Below are 13523 nucleotides of genomic sequence, written 5' to 3'. Positions count from 1 at the left end.
CACGACTGAAGTGACTTAGCAACAGCAGCAGTAGCAGATGGTAACCTCATAGTAACCACAAACCAAAAATCTATCATAAAAGAAGAAAGGAAAAAAAGAAGAAAAGAACTTCAAAAACAAACCCAAAACATTAACAAAATAGCAATAGGAACATACATATCAATAATTACCTTAAATGTAAATAGACTAGATGCTCTAACCAAAAGACATAGAGTGGCTGAATGGTAACACGAACATGGAACAAGACCTGTATATCTTCTTATAAGACTCGCTTCAGATGTAGACACACACATAGGCTGAAAGTGAAGGAATAGAAAAAAGGTGCTCCATGCAAATAGGTATCAAAAGAAAGCCAGAGTAATGACCTTTTATCACACAAAAGAGACTCTGCATAGTGATCAAGGAATCGATCGAAGAAGATGTAATAATTTTAAACATCTATGCACCCAATGTTGCTGAAGCTGAAGCTCCAATTCTTTGGCCACCTGATGCAAAGAGCCAACTCATTAGAAAAGACTCTGATGCTGAAAAAGGTTCCAGGCAAAAGAAGGGGGAAGTAGAGGATGAGATGGTTAGATGGCATCACCAACTCAATGGACATGAATTTGAGCAAACTGGTGTGCTGCATGGTGTCACAAAGAGTCAGATAGGACTAAGCAACTGAACAACAACATTATCTCTATCTAGTTGATGGTTTTAGCCACCACCTCCTCAATTTCCCATCCTCCCAGACCCTGAAGCTAACCATACATTTAAAAGATCACACACAATGATCAAGTGGGATTTATCCTAGGGACATAGGTATGGTTCTATTTCCACATATGAATCAATATGGTACACTCCATTAACAAACTAAAAAAGGAAAAATATAATCTCAATAAATGGAGAAAATATTTTGACAAAATTAGAATTCCATTTATTATTTAAAAAAAAACTCTCTAGAAAATGAGTATAGAGGCAACATATCTCAACAATAATCCAGGCCATATATAAAAAGCTGACATCATACTCAACAATGAAAAGCTGAAAGCAGGAACAAGACAAGGATTCCACCATAACCACTTTTATTCTACATAGTATTGAAAGTCCTAACCACAGAAATCAGAGAATAAAAAGAAAGGAAAAGAAAGAAAACTATTTTCAGATTATATACTATACATAGAAAATCCTAAAGTTGCTATCAGAAAGCTACTAAGGTTCATTAATAAATTATGTAAAGTTGCCTGATACAAAATTAGCATATAGAAACTTGTTGCAATCAATACTCAGAAAAGTAAATTAAGAAAATCAACCCATTTACAACTGCATCAAAGATAATAAAATACCTAGGAATAAACCTATGTAAGGAGGTAAAAGATCTATCCTAATAAAACTGTAATATACCATTAAAAAATTAAAGACAACACAAATAAATGGAGAGACATCCTTTGTTCATGAGTTAGAAGAATTAATATTTTTAAAATGACCATACTCCCCAGGGTAAAGTACAGATCCAATGGAATCTCTATCAAAATACCAATGACATTTTTCACAGAACTAGAACAATAAATTTCAAATCTGTATAGAAACACCAAAACCGCAAAGAGCCAATACAGTTTGAGAAAGAATAGAGCTAGAACTATCATATTCCCTCACTTTAGACTATGCCATGAAACTACAGTTATCAAGACAGTATAGTACTGGCACAAAAACAGCTGTATAAATCAATCAAACAGAATAGAGAGCCTAGGAATAAACCCACACAGTTATGGTCAATTAATCTATGACAAAGGAGGTTAAGACTGGATTAGAGGGGGGCGGTCCTAAGATGGTGGAGGAATAGGATGGGGAGACCACTTTCTCCCCCACAAATTCATCAAAAGAACATTTCAATGCTGAGTAAATTCTCCAAAACAACTTCTGAATGCTGGCAGAGGACACCAGGCACCCAGAAAAGCAGATCATTGTCTTCAAAAACAGGTAGGAAAAATATAAAAGATGAAAAAAGAGACAAAGGAGGTAGGGAGGGAGCTCTGTCCTGGGAAGGGAGTCCCGTCCTGGGAAGGGAATCTTAAAAAGAGAGAAGTTTCCAAACACCAGGAAACACTCTCACTGCAGAGTCTGTGGCAAGCCTTGGAAGCACAGAGGGCAACATAACAGGGAAGAAAAATAAATAAATAATTAAAACCAACAGATTATGAGCCCAATGGTAACTCCCCCAGCGGAGAAGCGGTGCAGACGCCTGCATCTGCCACTGGCAAGTGGGGGCTGGGCAGGCAGGCGCGGGCTGCAATGCTTTTTAAGAATTGGGCCGGAATGCCCCGAATGTAACCAGAGTGAACTGACTTGGGCTAGCATACCAGACTGTGGGATAGCTATCACGTGAAAAGCTCTAACATAAGACACCGCCAGGACCATGCACAGAACAAAGGACGGAACAGAGATAGCCGGCTGCAGACCATCCCCAGCCCATGACAGCCAGCCAGAGCTGTAAGGGTTGGAAGGGGGTAATTGCAGCTCCGGAGAGACTTTACCTACCAAACTTCAAGCAGGCTGCTTTGCTAACTAAGACTTCTTGGGGTTCTGGACAGTCACCATCTTCCTGACAAGGGGCGCCAGTGGTACACCCAGAAAACTGAGCAGCAGGGAAAGGCGATAAGTTGCAGCAACTGCGCTCGCCAAACACCTGAGCCACTCGGTCCTGGGAAGGGCACAAAACGCAGGCTCAAACGAATCTGCGCCTCTGAGGGCTACCTGAAAGCCGAGCCTGAGCGGCTTAGACCAGGGAGGTGCATGCAGCCTAGGGCCGGCCTCAGACGGTTCCCAGGGGAGCAACGTAGAGCCTGAGTGGGGTGCGCCGTGTACAGGGGCATGCCCAGCGTGGCTGAGACACTATGAGCACATTTCAGTGTTATTTGTTTGCAGCATCCCTCCCTCCCCACAGCACGACTGAACAAATGAGCCAAAATAAATAAATAAAAGTATCCACCACCGCCCCCTTTGCTTCAGGGTGGAAATCAGACACTGAAGAGACCGGCAAACAGAAGAAGCTAAACTGAGGGAACGGCCTTGGAGTGACCCCACACTGCCCACAACACCAGAGAAAGTCCAAGAAATATCTTTACTATTTTTACGACCATTCTCTTTTTTTTTCTTTTTTGATGTTGTTGTTTGATTGTATTTTCTTTTCTTTTTCTTCTCCATTTTTTAACTTTTTAAAAATTTTAAGTCCTCTATTTCTCCTTTAATTTTAGTTTTTATAACCTACTATCACTTTTCAGAAAAAAAAAAAAGAGCCAGCCTATTTTTAAAGCAAACACCATATATATTTTTTTCCTGTGGTTGTTGTTGTTGTTTTTTAATAATTCTCGTGACTTTTTTTTTCTTCTTGTTCTTCTTCTTTTCCTTAATATTGTATTTTTGAAAATCCAACCTCTACTCTAGATTTTTAATCTTTGCTTTTTGGTATTTGTTGTCAATTTTGTACATTTAAAAACCCAATCTTCAGTACCCAATTTTACCTGAGAGCCAGATTACTGGCTTGACCACTCTCTCCTCTTTGGACTCTCCTTTTTCTCCACCAGGTTGTCTCTGTCTCTTCCCTCCCCCTTCTCTTTGCTACCAAACTCTGTGAATATATGTGTGTTCCAGATGATGGAGAACACATAGGGAACTGGTTACTGACTGGATCTGTCTCTCTCCTTTTCATTTCCCTCTTTTATCCTCCTGGCCACCTCTGTCTACTTCCTCCCTCTCCTCTTCCCTGTATAACTCCGTGAACATCTCTGAGCAGTCCAGACTGAGGAGCATACATAAGGAAGTGATTACTGGCTAGCTTGCCCTCTCCTCTTTTGATCCCACCTCATCTCATTCCAGTCACCTCTAACTACCCTCTCCCTCTTCTCTTCTCCGTGTAACTCAGTGAACCTCTCTGGGTGTCCCCAGTGTGGAGAAACTTTTCATCTTTAACCTAGATTTTTTTATCATTGGTGCCGTATGGATGGAGAAGTCTTGAGTCTACTGTAAAAATAAAACCAAAAACCAGAAACAGGAGGCTTAAGCCCAAATCCTGAGAACATCAGAGAACTCCTGAATCCAGGGAACATTAATCGATAGAAGCTCATCAAATGCCTCCATGACTACACTGAAACCAAGCACTACCCAAGGGCTAACAAGTTCCAGAGCAAGACATACCAGGAAAATTCTCCAGCAACACAGGAACATACCCCTGAGCTTCAATATACAGGCAGCTCAAGTTACTCCAAAACCATAGACGTCTCATAACTCATTACTGGACACTTCATTGCACTCCAGAGAGAAGAAATCCAGCTCTACCCACCAGAACTCTGACTCAAGCTTCCCTAACCAAGAAACCTTGACAAGCCACTGATACAACCCCACCCACAGTGAGGAAACTCCATAATAAAGAGAACTCCACAAATTCCCAGAATACAGAAAGGTCACCCCAAATGCAGCAATATAACCAAGATGAAGAGACAGAGGAATACCCAGCAGGTAAAGGAACAGGAGAAATGCCCACCAAACCAAACAAAAGAGGAAGAGATAGGGAATCTACCTGAGAAAGAATTCCGAATAATGATAGTGAAAATGATCCAAAATCTTGAAATCAAAATGGAATCACAGATAAATAGCCTGGAGACAAGGATTGAGAAGATGCAAGAAAGGTTTAACAAGGACCTAGAAGAAATAAAAAAGAGTCAATATATAATGAATAATGCAATAAATGAGATCAGAAACACTCTGGAGGCAACAAATAGTAGAATAACAGAGGCGGAAGATAGGATTAGTGAAATAGAAGATAGAATGGTAGAAATAAATGAATCAGAGAGGAAAAAAGAAAAATGAATTAAAAGAAATGCTGACAATCTCAGAGACCTCTAGGACAATATGAAATGCTCCAACATTCGAATTATAGGAGTCCCAGAAGAAGAAGACAAAAAGAAATACCATGAGAAAATACTTGAGGAGATAATAGGTGAAAACTTCCCTAAAACGGGGAAGGAAATAATCACCCAAGTCCAAGAAACCCAGAGAGTTCCAAACAGGATAAACCCAAGGCAAAACACCCCAAGACACATGTTAATCAAATAAACAAAGATCAAACACAAAGAACAAATATTAAAAGCAGCAAGGGAAAAACAACAAATTACACACAAGGGGATTCCCATAAGGATAACTGCAGATCTCTCAATAGAAACGCTTCAGGCCAGGAGGGAATAGCAAGACATACTTAAAGTGATGAAAGAAAATAACCTACAGCCCAGATTACTGTACCCAGCAAGGATCTCATTCAAATATGAAGGAGAAATCAAAAGCTTTACAGACAAGCAAAAGCAGAGAGAATTCAGCACCACCAAACCAGCTCTCCAACAAATGCTGAAGGATATTCTCTAGACAGGAAACACAAAAAGGGCGTATAAACCCAAACCCAAAACAATAAAGTAAATGGCAATGGGATCATACTTATCAATAATTCCCTTAAATGTAAATGGGTTGAATGCCCCAACCAAAACACAAAGACTGGCTGAATGGATAAAAAAACAAGATCCCTATAAATGCTGCCTACAAGAGACCCACCTCAAAACAAGGGACACGTACAGACTGAAAGTGAAGGGCTGGAAAAAGATATCCCACGCAAATAGAGACCAAAAGAAAGCAGGAGTAGCAATACTCACATCCAATAAAATAGACTTTAACACAAAGGCTGTGAAAAGAGACAAAGAAGGCCACTACATAATGATCAAAGGATCAATCCAAGAAGAAGATATAACAATTGTAAATATATATGCACCCAACATAGGAGCACCACAATAGGTAAGACAAATGCTAACAAGTATGAAAGGGGAAATTAACAGTAACACAATAATAGTGGGAGACTTTAATATCCCACTCACATCTATGGACAGATCAACTAAACAGAAAATTAACAAAGAAACACAAACTTTAAATGATACAATAGACCAGTTAGACCTAATTGATATCTATAGGACATTTCACCCCAAAACAATCAATTTCACCTTTTTCTCAAGTGCTCACGGAACCTTCTCCAGGATAGATCACATCCTGGGCCATAAATCTAACCTTGATAAATTCAAAAAAATCGAAATCATTCCAAGCATCTTTTCTGACCATAATGCATTAAGATTAGATCTCAATTATAGGAGAAAAACTATTAAAAATTCCAACATATGGAGGCTGAACAACACGTTTCTGAATAAACAATAAATCACAGAAGAAATCAAAAAAGAAATCAAAATATGTATAGAAATGAATGAAAATGAAAACACAACAACCCCAAACCTGTGGGACACTATAAAAGCAGTGCTAAGAGGAAAGTTCATAGCAATACAGGCATACCTCAAGAAACAAGAAAAAAGTCAAATAAATAACCTAACTCTACACCTAAAGCAACTAGAAAAGGAAGAAATGGAGAACCCCAGAGCTAATAGAAGGAAAGAAATCTTAAAAATTAGGGCAGAAATATCCTGTCCAGAGAGATGATATGGGGTGGGAGGTGGGAGGGGGATTCAGGATTGGGAGCTTGTATACACCCGTGGTGGATTCATGTCAATGTATGGCAAAACCAATACAGTATTGTAAAGTAAAATAAAGTAAAAAAAAAAAAAACAAAAAACAATTATACACCATGGGGGGAAAAATTAGGGCAGAAATAAACGCAAAAGAAACAAAAGAGACCATAGCAAAAATCAACAAAGCCAAAAGCTGGTTCATTGAAAGGATAAATAAAATTGACAAACCATTAGCCAGACTCATCAAGAAACAAAGGGAGAAAAATCAAATCAATAAAATTAGAAATGAAAATGGAGCGATCACAACAGACAACACAGAAATACAAAGGATCATAAGAGACTACTATCAGCAACTATATGCCAATAAAATGGACAACGAAATGGACAAATTCTTAGAAAAGTACAACTTTCCAAAACTGAACCAGGAAGAAATAGAAAATCTTAACAGACCCATCACAAGCACGGAAATTGAAACTGATATCAGAAATCTTCCAGCAAACAAAAGCCCAGGTCCAGACGGCTTCACAGCTGAATTCTACCAAAAATTTCGAGAAGAGCTAACACCTATCCTACTCAAACTCTTCTAGAAAATTGCAGGGGAAGGTAAACTTCCAAACTCATTCTATGAGGCCACCATCACACTAATACCAAAACCTGACAATGATGCCGCAAAAAAAGAAAACTACAGGCCAATATCACTGATGAACATAGATGCAAAAATCCTTAACAAAATTCTAGCAATCAGAACCCAACAACACATTAAAAAGATCATACACCATGACCAAGTGGGCTTTATCCCAGGGATGCAAGGATTCTTCAATATCCGCAAATCAATCAATATAATTCATCACATTAACAAATTGAAAAATAAAAGCCATATGATTATCTCAATAGATGCAGAGAAGGCCTTTGACAAAATTCAACATCCATTTATGATAAAAACTCTCCAGAAAGCAGGAATAGAAGGAACATACCTCAACATAATAAAAGCTATATATGACAAACCCACACCAAACATTATCCTCAATGCTGAAATATTGAAAGCATTTCCCCTAAAGTCAGGAACAAGACAAGCGTGCCCACTTTCACCACTACTATTCAACATAGTTCTGGAAGTTTTGGCCACAGGAATCAGAGCAGAAAAAGAAATAAAAGGAAACCAAATTGGAAAAGAAGAAGTAAAACTCTCACTGTTTGCAGATGACATGATCCTCTACATAGAAAATCCTAAAGACTCCACCAAAAAATTACTAGAGCTAATCAATGAATATAGTAAAGTTGCAGGATATAAAACCAACTCACAGAAATCCCTCGCATTCCTATGCACTAATAATGAGAAAATAGAAAAAGAAATTAAGGAAACAATTCCATTCACCATTGCAACGAAAAGAATAAAATACTTAGGAATATACCTACCTAAAGAAACTAAAGACCTATATATAGAAAACTATAAAACACTGATGAAAGAAATCAAAGAAGACACTAATAGATGGAGAAATATACCATGTTCATGGATTGGAAGAATCAATATAGTGAAAAAGAGTATACTACCCAAAGCAATCTACAGATTCAATGCAAACCCTATCAAGCTACCAGCGGTATTTTTCACAGAACTTGAACACATAATTTCAAGATTTATATGGAAATACAAAAAACCTCAAATAGCCAAAGCAATCTTGAGAAAGAAGAATGGAACTGGAGGAATCAACCTTCCTGACTTCAGGCTCTACTACAAAGCCACAGTCATTAAGACAGTATGGTACTGGCACAAAGACAGAAATATAGATCAATGGAACAAAATAGAAAGCCCAGAGATAAATCCACACACCTATGGACACTTTATCTTCGACAAAGGAGGCAAGAATATACAATGGAGTAAAGACAATCTCTTTAACAAGTGGTGCTGGGAAAACTGGTCAACCACTTGTAAAAGAATGAAACTAGATCACTTTCGAACACCATACACAAAAATAAACTCAAAATGGATTAAAAATCTAAATGTAAGACCAGAAACTATAAAAATCCTAGAGGAGAACATAAGCAAAACACTCTCCGACATAAATCACAGTAGGGTCCTCTATGATCCACCTCCCAGAATACTGAAAATAAAAGCAAAAATAAACAAATGGGTCTAATTAAAATTAAAAGCTCTGCACAACGAAGGAAACTATAAGCAAGGTGAAAAGGCAGCCTTCTGAATGGGAGAAAATAATAGCAAATGAAGCAACTGACAAACAACTAATCTCAAAAATATACAAGCAACTTATGCAGCTCAATTCCAGAAAAATAAACAACCCAATCAAAAAATGGGCCAAAGAACTAAATAGACATTTCTCCAAAGAAGACATACGGATGGCTAACAAACGCATGAAAAGCTGCTCAACATCACTCATTATCAGAGAAATGCAAATCAAAACCACAATGAGGTACCATTTCACACCAGTCAGAATGGCTGCTATCCAAAAGTCTACAAGCAATAAATGCTGGAGAAGGTGTGGAGAAAAGGGAACCCTCTTACACTGTTGGTGGGAATGCAAACTAGTACAGCCACTATGGAGAACAGTGTGGCGATTCCCTAAAAAATTGCAAATAGAACTGCCATATGACCCAGCAATCCCACTGCTGGGCATACACACCGAGGAAACCAGAATTGAAAGAGATGCGTGTACCCCAATGTTCATCGCAGCACTGTTTATAATAGCCAGGACATGGAAACAACCTAGATGTCCATCAGCAGATAAATGGATAAGCAAGCTGTGGTACATATACACAATGGAGTATTACTCAGCCATTAAAAAGAATACATTTGAATCAGTTCTAATGAGGTGGATGAAACTGGAGCCAATTATACAGAGTGAAGTAAGCCAGAAAGAAAAACACCAATACAGTATACTAACACATATATATGGAATTTAGAAAGATGGTAATGATAACCCTCTATGCGAGACAGCAAAAGAGACACAGATGTATAGAACGGACTTTTGGACTCTGAGGGAGAAGGAGAGGGTGGGGTGATTTGGGAGAATCATTGAAACTTGTATACTATCGGGTAAGAAACGAATCACCAGTCTATGTTCGATACAGGATACAGGATACTTGGGGCTGGTGCACGGGGATGATCCAGAGAGATGATATGGGGTGGGAGGCGAGAGGGGAGTTCAGGAGTGGGAACTCATGTACACCTGTGGCTAATTCATGTCAATGTATGGCAAAACCAATATAGTATTGTAAAGCAAAATAAAGTAAAAATAAAATTTTTTTAAAAAATAAAAAGAGCAAATGTATGGGGGGAAAAAAAGGACTGGATTAGAGAGAAATCTCTTCAATAAGTGGTACTGGGAAAACTGGAGAGCTATATGTAAAATAAATGAGATTAGAATGCTTCCTAACACCATATACAAAAAGAAACTCAAAATGAATTAAATACCTAAATATAAGACTGGAAACCATAAAACTCATAGTAGAAAACATAGGAAGAACACTCTGACATAAATGATAACAATATTTTTTTGGATCTCTTTCCCAAGGCAGAAGTAACAAAAGCAACAGTAAGAAAATGGGACATAATCACTTTAAAAATGTTGTAGAGCAAAGGAAACTATCAACAAGGCAAAAAGACAACCCACTGAATGGGAGAAAATACTTGCAAATGATGTAACTACTAAAGGGTTAATATCCAGCCCCCCAAAAAAAGCCAGCTCATATTACTCAACATCAGAAAAACAGTTCAGTTCAGTTCAGTCACTCAGTCGTGTCCGACTCTCTGCAACCCCATGAATTGCAGCACGCCAGGCCTCCCTGTCCATCACCATCTCCCAGAGTTCACTCAGACTCACGTCCATCGAGTCTGTGATGCCATCCAGCCATCTCATCCTCTGTTGTCCCCTTCTCCTCCTGCCCCCAATCCCTCCCAGCATCAGAGTTTTTTCCAATGAGTCAACTCTTCGCATGAGGTGGCCAAAGTACTGGAGCTTCAGCTTCAGCATCATTCCTTCCAAAGAAATCCCAGGGTTGATCTCCTTCACAATGGACTGGTTGGATCTCCTTGCAGTCCAAGGGACTCTCAAGAGTCTTCTCCAACACCACAGTTCAAAAGCATCAATTCTTCCGTGCTCAGCCTTCTTCACAGTCCAACTCTCAGATCCATACATGACCACAGGAAAAACCATAGCCTTGACTAAGTAGCCCAAATAAAAAATGGGCAGAAAAACTGAATTCACAGTTTTTCATACAAGATATACAGATGGCCAACAGGCACATGAAAAGATGTTCAACATTTTTAATCATCAGGGAAATGCAAATCAGAACCACAATGAGATATCACCCCACATCTGTCAGAATAGCTATCATCAAAAAGAACACAAATAACAAATGTTGGTAACGATGTGGAGAAAAGGGAACCCTCCTATTCTGTTGGTAGGAATGTAAATTGGTGTGGTCACTATGGAAAACACTATAAAGGTTTCTCCAAAAACTAAAAATACAACTAACATACAACCCAGCATTCCACTCCTGCGTATATATCCCCACAAAAGAAAAGCACTAACTTAAAAACATACATGCACCCCCCACCAATGTTCATAACAGCATAATTTGCAAATACCAAGATATGGAAACAACCTAAGTATTCATGAACACTATGGATAAAGTACAGATAGTGAAGTGAAAGTCGCTCAGTTGTGTCCGACTCCTTGTGACCCCAAGGACTGTCTATGGAATTCTCCAGGCCAGAATAGTGGAGTGGGTAGCCTTTCCCTTCTCCAGGGGATCTTCCCAACCCAGGGATTGAACCCAGCTCTCCTGCATTGCAGGCAGATTCTTTACCAACTGAGCAACAAGGGAAGCCCAAGAACACTGGAGTCGGTAGCCTATCCCTTTTCCAGGGAATCTTCCCAACTCAGGAATCAAACTGGGGTCTCCTGCATTGCAGGCGGATTCTTTACCAACTGAGCTATCAGGGAAGCCCTAAATTATAGATAAAGTATTCCTATATATGTACATATATATGAATATGAAAATTTGTCATTTGTATCAACACTAATGGACTTGGAGGACACTATGTAAAGTGAAACAAGTCAGAAAGAAAAATATAAACACTGTATGATATCACTTATATGTGGAATATAAAAAATACAACAAACTAGTGAATATAACCAGAGAAGGCAGTGGCACCCCACTCCAGTACGCTTGCCTGGAAAATCCCATGGATGGAGAAGCCTGGTAGGCTGCAATCCATGGGGTCTCAAAGAGTCGGACATGACTGAGCGACTTCACTTTCACTTTTCACTTTCCTGCATTGGAGAAGGAAATGGCAACCCACTCCTGTGTTCTTGCCTGGAGAATCCAGGGATGGTGGAGCCTGGTGGGCTGCTGTCTATGGGGTTGCACAGAGTCGGACTCGACTGAAGCGACTTAGCAGCAACAGTGAATATAACATAAAAGAAGCAGACTCACAAATATAGAGAACAAGCTAGTGGTTACTAGTGGGCAGAGGAAGTGGAGAGGGGCAATATAGGGGTAGGGAAATAAGTGGCACACACCTTTAGGTTATAAAACAATCTACAAGATATATTATGTAGCATAGTGAATAAGACCGATATTCTATAACTATAAATGGAGTATAACTTCTAAAACTGTGAAACTATTTTATATCTGAAATTTATGTAATATTATACATCAATCATAACTCCATGAAAAGTAAAACAAATAAAAAATAAAATACATTATTTCCCTTTTTACACTGTTGATATTTTCATTGATGGTGTAAAAACAATATTGAGAAAAACTGTGATGCCTTAAAACAAATCAAACAGTAGTATAAAACTGTACTAAATGTAATTTTTTCACAACTAGACAAACACAGTAAAAACAAATTGTTTCATTTTATTACATCATTGAGGAAGGAGTAAAAGTAATTTTCTAAGTCTTACTCCTTGAATATGAATTTTTATTATTCTTTATAATGAAAGGAGAAATACGCACAATGCATTTCTGTAGCAGATCAAAATATAATGGGAGCCCTAAATTATTTGTAATTGTGTCTTGGGGTCAACTAGCCACTTTTTAAAATAGAAAGGCAATTTTATTTGAGAGGATGATAGACATGAAAATTATAGTTAATCAAGACTTGGATATCTAATAGACATCTTTCTTACTTACAAATTAATAAAGCAGTGCTTCATTTCAAGAAAAAGTACTGACAATATTTGTCACCAATGAAAAAAACTGAGGTTTCTGCTGAAAAGTAAAATTTTAAAAAATTTTTATCCACTATTGTGTAACATATTTCCCATTCTGGCAAAATACCTTGATGACATCATATTCATATTAATAAATGTGAACCTTTGATGATGTAATAAAGAAATGTGTCATCACTTAGAAGATATGTATTAGTGAATGAATCTTTTCCAAATAATCAGGATAAATTATGACAAATTTATGCTTGGTTAAATATTTATTTAATTTGAAAGATATACTAATGGATATTTTTTAACAGATTAAGAAATGTTCAGTAATATGTTTTTAGATTCCAAACTTTAATCAATTGCTAGTAAATGATCATCAGTTAAGTTTTAGTGAACAACCATACATAAACTTAAGGCTTCCAAAATATGCAACTTTTAAAAACTACCTGCTTATGTAAGGCTGCATTTTTTTCAAATATTTTAAACAAAACAATAATGCAACAGATTGAATGCTGAGTCATATACTAACTATCCAATGAGAATCCAGTTATCTTCAATTAAGCAAACATGAAAGATACTTGAAAAATATAAAACATGACACTATTCTCACTAATTTTTTTAATTTTGAAAATAGTTTTTTCCACCAAAATAAAATGTTACATAGTTCACTATATAATGGGTTTATCGGTGATATATTTAATAAGTTGATAAATATTTTCTAAATTTCTCAGTTTTAATTTCTAAATATGATAAATACTAATAGATATAATTGGCCCTGAAGTTCCTTGGGGAGCTCAATAATTTTAAA

The 13523-nt window shown here is 37.7% G+C and overlaps 1 protein-coding gene across 1 annotated transcript in view; it reads right to left on the bottom strand.

Annotated features, from left to right (window-relative positions):
• The window catches only part of LOC120882546 (ATP-binding cassette sub-family A member 3-like), a 229630-nt gene that overhangs the window by 147514 nt on the left and 68593 nt on the right, over positions 1-13523 (bottom strand). The window lies entirely within an intron of this gene.

The sequence above is a fragment of the Oryx dammah genome, unplaced genomic scaffold (genome assembly GCF_014754425.2).
Source record: "Oryx dammah isolate SB20612 unplaced genomic scaffold, SCBI_Odam_1.1 HiC_scaffold_2, whole genome shotgun sequence".
Classification (NCBI taxonomy): Eukaryota; Metazoa; Chordata; class Mammalia; order Artiodactyla; family Bovidae; genus Oryx; species Oryx dammah.
The sequence above is the reverse complement of the archived record's forward strand: the minus strand, read 5'-3'. Positions and strand labels throughout refer to the sequence as shown.